Raw genomic sequence first — 7,153 nt, forward strand, 5'->3', positions numbered from 1 at the left:
GTCCCCCTGCACCTCTGTGGCTCTGCGGGGGGTACCTGGAGGGTAAGGCGGAGAAGCCCGGTGAACCACGCGGCGCTGGTGCTAATCAGAGGCCGTATGTATTCCGGCGTTGCGGGGCAGCCGGCCAGCTGTCAGGTTTGCTTCCTCGCCATACCTAGCGTGCAGTGCAGAGGGGTCGCCAGAGCATGGCTGGCGCTGCAGGGATTGGTTCCAGGGCAAACTGGAGCCATGGCGGTGCCGCCGGAAGCACCTGGGAACCTGGGGCAGGGAAATAGGGGGTCTCCGCGACTAAGCGATCGGGCACGCGGGTCTAGGCGGGCGTCGAGGCGGGGCCTACCTCACTGGATTCACCTCAGTGGTGCTGGAGCAGTCTGTCGTCCGCGGGCCCTCTGAGACGGCTCCCAGGGCCTTCCCAGATCCACCTGCCCACCGGGTTGTCGCAGGGCAGGTCCACGCCCGAGATGTCGCCCAGATGGGCCAGCAGCAGCTGCGAGAGCCTTCGATGAGCGTGTTGGTTCCAGTGCACGCCATCTGCCTGCCTGTGCTGCCGGAGTGCCGGAAGTGGAAATTCAAGTCCAGCACGTTGAAGCGGAGCCTGCTGGCCTCAGCGGCGCTGTAGAAGTTGGCCTCCACCACATCATCCCGCAGGCACGAGGTCGGGGGCATGCCCTCAGGCGGGAGGAAACCCCCCGAGACTGTCTCAGCCACTGGCATGGCAGTGTTCCACACCACGAGAGAGGACTCGGGCAGGACCTAGCGAAGGCACCAGAACAGGGTCTCCAGGTTCCTCCTGTAGCTCCACATGGAATCCTGGCCATACCTGGACAGGTCCCAGAGGCAGGAGTTCATGATGACCACGTCTGGGCCGTGCTCGCCCCTCAGCAGCTCCAGCAGGACTTTCTCCACGTACCGGGAGTAGGCGCGTGTGAGGAAGTAGAAGCGCACAAGGTGGTGTGTGGAGCAGAACTCGCGGACTTCGCGGTAGTGGGTCCCGTTGTGCATACGGCCCCACCCGCCGCCGTGCAGCAGCCTGTCCTGCTAGAAGCTCATCTCGCCCTTGGCCTTCAGGGGACTGCTTGAGAGCAGGCAGTCCTTCTGCAGCAGGAGCACCAGGTCCTTGTACACGGCCCTCTGCACCGAGTCCCCCATGACGACCACGAACTTGTTGTGCCGCAGCTGCCGGACTTCGGACGCCCTCACGTGGACCATGGTGGCTGGGTGAAGGTGGCCTAGCTCCTGCCTTCCCTCAGGGCGGGTCCCGAAAGAGCTCTGGACCGAGGGCTGAGGGGCTGCTGCCAGAGACGGAGAGAAGGCAGGCAGGCTGGCTGGCTGGCGGTTGTGGGGCGGCCGGGCGGGCAGACGGGGGCTGTTTAATGCCGCTGGACTGGCCTGGGCCTGGACGGGGAGGAGAAAGGGGGCAGCGTCCGGGGCCCTGAAAGCGTTCTGCCAATCCTTAGGCCCACGGTGTGACCTCTGAACCCATGGCCCTGCCCCTGTGCCTGGCTTGGCTCCCCTTGGTGGAGGGCAGCGGTGCTGACACTGATGCTGTTGGTCTGGATGGTTGTAGGCTGTTTCCGCCTCAGCCACCACCTGTGCTCCAGGCACTGGGACAAAATCTGTCCACTGGAAGAACCAGGCCACTTCCAGGGCCGTGGCCCAGTCGGTGGTGGATCCACACCCAGGATTTCCAGGCAGTGTAGGCGAGAATACTCAGGAAAACATACTCATCTTAGTTCCACGGTGCTTTCGTCTTTGTTTTCGTTTTGTCTCTCTCTTCCCAATCCCATTGTGAGTACCCCAGCCCTCCTGAGAAATGACAAGAACACATCCCATGACCTGATCACTGTCTTTGTCCCAGGGTAAAGTCTGGAGACCCCTTCTAACACAGTGTTCCAACCGGGGTGTGGGAATCCATACCCACAAGGTACTGGCCATGATGGTATCCCCAAGCAGTCCACCCTTCACACTTCCATCTGCACACCCAGTGCTCCTGAGCTGAGGCCTGGCCACCACACAGCTCCTCTGCATTTATCCAGCATTGCCCTTTGGAGAATCGAAGCAAAGGAACCCTACGGTATGTAACGTAGGTGGACGTTTTACCCTTCCTGGGCACCACCTTCTGGGCAGTCATTCTGCTTCTCTGGGGATCCCCCCGGGGTGTCCAGTGTAGAACTCCTGCCGTCCACCACCTTTTTGCACTAACAAACGGCCTCTGGTGTGGTTCAAGCAGGGTAAGCTTAGTATGCAACTTCTGGCTCTTACAAATTAGGCTCCTATTATACTTTTGTAGGTGGACTTGTGCAAAAAGAGAGCTCCAGCTCTCAGTAAAAGCCCTGAGCTGCACTTGTCTGCTGGTGTGGTGGTAGAACGATCGTTGCTTTGGGAAATGCTCAGACCCTTTTCCACAGTGGCTCCACCAGCCATTAGATCTGTTAATTTTAACATGCTCACTCCTTAAATTATGACACTATCTTCTGGGTGCCCCAAACCATTAAACATATGACTGCTAACAGAACGATTGACAGTTTGAGTCCACATAGAGGCCCCTCAAGTGAAAGTTCTGGCTATCTACTTCCCAAAGGGCATAAACTTAGAAAACAAAAAAACCTGTGGAGTACATTACTACTCTGCAATATCTGGGGTTGCTATGAGCCAGATGTACTGGTCAGTACTTGCTCCATGTACAATGGTCAGTACTTGCTCCACGTACAATGACTTCCTCTCCATTGAATATAAATGTTGACGTCCTGGCTGAAAGCACCATTCCTAATTCTTACTAAGATGTAGCATGATTTCCTTATCCCTTACATACAACTGTTTGTTTTTACATACTGGTGCTGGATTCCTGGCTGAAATCCAAGGCCTAATTCTCAACAGGATATTGACATCAACTTTGATAAAAGAACCCTTCCCTTCCCTCTCTTTAATATAGATGCCAGTATGGGGCATGGTTCTGTAACAACCATGCCCCATTACTTCATAGGGTGTTGATTTAGTCTCTTGGCTCTGTGAATCATGAACTTCTCTATTAGCAGATTCTGGCTGTAACACTCACGTCATATTCCTTATTAAAAAAATATGTGCATGGAACAAGCTCTGTGAACCCTGGCCTCTTGTCTGCTTGAATAGGATGCTAGCTTTCCAACCGTGCTGCCTTTGACTATTTCATTACCAGAATATGGGTCAAGCTCCTGGCTCTGTGAAACCTGATCTTTTTTGTTATTCTTTTTCCTTTGGATATGGTTGCTAACTTCCTTTTTGTAACAACCATGACATAATCTTTACTATTATGTCAATATCTTAGTAAAAAAAAAAACAAAACTAAAGACATAGATATTGTTTTAAGGTTATGGATATTCCCTTTCTAGCTTTGTTTAAATGACCCTTTTCTCACTAGTACATACGTTAAAGCTCTTCTTTATGAATCCTGCCTTCATGTTTCTCTGGGTATAGATGCTAATTTCCAGGCCTCACAAGCCATGTATCTTTTTTTAAGTAGGTTATTAAGGCAAATTTCCTTTCATATGGACTCTGACCCATAGAGAGATAGTATTTTTTTTTTTTTTTTTTTTTTTTTTTTTTGTTTTTGTTTTTTTTTTTTGTTTGTTTTTTGTTTTTTTTTTTTTTTTTTTTTTTTTTTTTTTTGTTTTTTTTTTGTTTTTTTTTTTTTTTTTTTTTTGTTTTTTTTTTTTTTTTTTTTTTTTTTTGTTTTTTTTTTGTTTGTTTTTTTTTTTTTGTTTTTTTGTTTTTTTTTTTTTTTTGTTTTGTTGTTTTTTTTTTTTTTGTTTTTTTGTTTTTTTTTGTTTTTTTTTTGTTTTTTTTTTTTTGGTTTTTTTTTTTTTGTTTTTTTGTTTTTTTTTGTTTTTTTTTTTTTTTTTGTTTTTTGTTTTTTTTTTTTTTTTTTTTTTTTGTTTTTTTTGGTTTTTTTGTTTTTTTTGGTTTTTTTGTTTTGGTTTTGTTTTTTTTTTTGTTTGTTTTTTTTGTTTTTTTTTTGTTTTTTTTGTTTTTTTGTTTTTTTATTAAAATATGATTTTGGGCTCATGATTCTTTGAACCCTAACCTCCTTTCTCCTTGTATATGGAGGTTGTAGCATTGTGCCCCTCACTTTATGTTAGGATTTGGATGAATTCCAGGTTTTATTAATTCTGACCTCTTATTTCTTTGGCTATAAGTGCTAACTTTATGGCTGTAATGACCTTGACTTCAATATTATTACTATATTCTAGGTAAATATTTAGTCTTAGAGCTTGTTTTAACCCATCGTGTTTTTCTTTGGGTATGCATGCTAACCTCTTGACTGTAATAAATATGCCGTATTTACTGCTGCCCATTACTATTGCCATCAAGTGGTTTCTGATGCACAGCAACTCTATAGGAAGGAGTAGAACTGCCACATGGTTTTCAAAGGAGCGTTTGGTGGATTTGAACTGCTGACCTTTTGGTTAGCAGCTGTAACTCTTAAACGCTGTGCCACCAGGGTTCCTATTGGGATGTGGATTTAGTTTCCAAGTATACATATCTTGAGTTCTTCTTCAGTTGGATATAGATGCTAATTTCCTGGCTGCAATAACCATGACCTGTTTCTTGCTATGATATTAATGCAGGCTCCTGCTGGTATGAACTTTGGCCTCTTATTTTCCCTTAGATAAGTTTTCTAGCTGTCTGATTGTAATACTCTTTGAAGATTACATAACAGGATATGTATCCACACTACCATCTTTGTTGTTGTTGTTTGGTGCTGTTTAGTCCATTCTGACTCATAGTGACTCTGTGTACAGCAGAATGAGACACTGCCTGTCCCTGCGCCATCCTCAAAATGGCTGCTATGTTTTTTTTAATAATTTTTATTGAGCTTTACGTGAACGTTTACAAATCAAGTCAGTCTGTCACATATAAGCTTATATACACCTTACTCCATACACCCACTTGCTCTCCGCCTAATGAGTCAGCCCTCCCAGTCTCTCCTTTCTGACAATTTTGCCAGTTTCTAACCCTCTCTACCCTCCTATCTCCCCTGCAGACAGGAGATGCCAACACAGTCTCAAGTGTCCATCTGATACAAGTAGCTCACTCTTAGCCACCATCTCTCTCCAACCCATTGTCCAGTCCCTTCCGTGTCTGATAAGTTGTCTTCGGGAATGGTTCCTATTCTGGGCCAACAGAAGGTTTGGGGACCATGACAGCTGGGATGCCTCTAGTCTTAATCAGACCATTAAGTCTGGTCTTTTTATGAGAATTTGGGGTCTGCATCCCACTGATCTCCTGCTCCCTCAGGGGTTCTCTGTTGTGCTCCCTGTCAGGGCAGTCATCGGTTGTGGCCGGGCACCATCTAGTTCATCTGGTCTCAGGATGATGTAAGTCTCTGGTTCATGTGGCCCTTTCTGTCTCTTGGGCTCATGGTTATCTTGTGACCTTGGTGTTCTTCATTCTCGTTTGATTCTGATGGGTTGAGACCAATTGATGCATCTTAGATGGCCACTTGTTAGCACTTAAGACCCCAGACGCCACATTTCAAAGTGGGATGCTGAATGTTTTCATAATAGAATTATTTTGCCAATTGTCTTAGAAGTCCCCTTAAGCCATAGTCCCCAGACCCCCGCCATGCTCCACTGATGTTTGAAGCTATCAGTTTATCTCAGAAACTTCTTTGTTTTGGGTCCAGTCCAGTTGAGCTGACCTTCCGTGTATTGAGTATTGTCCTTCCCTTCACCTAAAGTAGTTCTTATCTGCTAACTAATCAGTAAATAACCCTCTCCCACCCTCCCTCCCTCCTCACCTTGTAACCACAAGAGTATGTGTTCTTCTCAGTTTATACTATTTCTCAAGATCTTATAATAGTGGTCTTATACAATATTTGTCCTTTTGCCTCTGACTAATTTCGCTCAGCATAATGCCTTCCAGGTTCCCCCACGTTATGAAATGTTTCACAGATTCGTCATGGTTCTTTATTAATGTGTAGTATTCCATTGTGTGAATATACCACAATTTATTTAACCATTCATCCGTTAATGGGACACCTTGGTTGCTTCCAGCTTTTTGCTATTGTAAACAGAGCTGCAATAAACATGGGTGTGCATATATCTGTTTGTGTGAAGGCTCTTAGTTCTCTAGGGTATATTTCGAGGAGCGGGATTTCTGGGTTGTATGGTAGTTCTATTTCTAACTGTTTAAGAAAACGTTAGATAGATTTCCAAAGTGGTTGTACCATTTTACATTCCCACCAGCAGTGTATAAGAGTTCCAATCTCTCTGCAGCCTCTCCAACATTTATTATTTTGTGTTTTTTGGATTAATGCCAGCCTTGTTGGAGTGAGATAGAATCGCATCATAGTTTGAATTTGCATTTCTCTAATGGCTAATGAGCGAGAGCATTTTCTCATGTATCGGTTAGCTGCCTGCATATCTTCTTTAGTGAAGTGTGTGTTCATATCCTTTGCCCACTTCTTGATTGGGTTGTTTGTGTTTTTGTGGTTGAGTTTTAACAGAATCATACAGATTTTAGAGATCAGGCACTGGTCAGAGATGTCGTAGCTGAAAATTCTTTCCCAATCTGTAGGTGGTCTTTTTAATCTTTTGGTGAACTCTTCAGATGAGCATAGGTGTTTGATTTTTAGGAGCTCCCAGTTATCTGGTTTCTCTTCGTCATTTTTGGTAATGTTTTGTATTCTGTTTATGCCTTGTATTAGGGCTCCTAAAGTTGTCCCTATTTTTTCTTCCATGATCTTTATTGTTTTAGTCTTTAGTTTAGGTCTTTGATCCACTTGGAGTTAGTTTTTGTGCATGGTGTGAGGTATGGGTCCTGTTTCATTTTTTTGCAAATGGATATCCAGTTATGCCAGCACCATTTGTTAAAAAGACTATCTTTTCCCCAATTAACTGACACTGGCCCTTTGTCAAATATCAGCTGCTCATATGTGGATGGATTTATACCTGGGTTCTCAGTTCTGTTTCATTGGTTTATGTGCCTGTTGTTGTACAAATACCAGGCTGTTTTGACTACTGTGGCTGTATAATAGGTTCTAAAATCAGGTAGAATGAGGCCTCCCACTTTCTTCTTCTTTTTCAGTAATGCTTTGCTTGTCTGAGGCTTCTTTCCCTTCCATATGAAGTTGGTGATTTGTTTCTCCATCACATTAAAAAATGTCATTGGAATT

General features: G+C 44.9%; 1 pseudogene; it reads right to left on the reverse strand.

The window, feature by feature from the left end:
* Positions 1-352: 352 nt before the first annotated feature.
* On the reverse strand, positions 353-3,461 carry LOC135229508 (PC-esterase domain-containing protein 1B-like; annotated as a pseudogene).
* Positions 3,462-7,153: the final 3,692 nt, after the last annotated feature.

The sequence above is a fragment of the Loxodonta africana genome, unplaced genomic scaffold (assembly GCF_030014295.1).
Source record: "Loxodonta africana isolate mLoxAfr1 unplaced genomic scaffold, mLoxAfr1.hap2 scaffold_325, whole genome shotgun sequence".
NCBI lineage: Eukaryota > Metazoa > Chordata > Mammalia > Proboscidea > Elephantidae > Loxodonta > Loxodonta africana.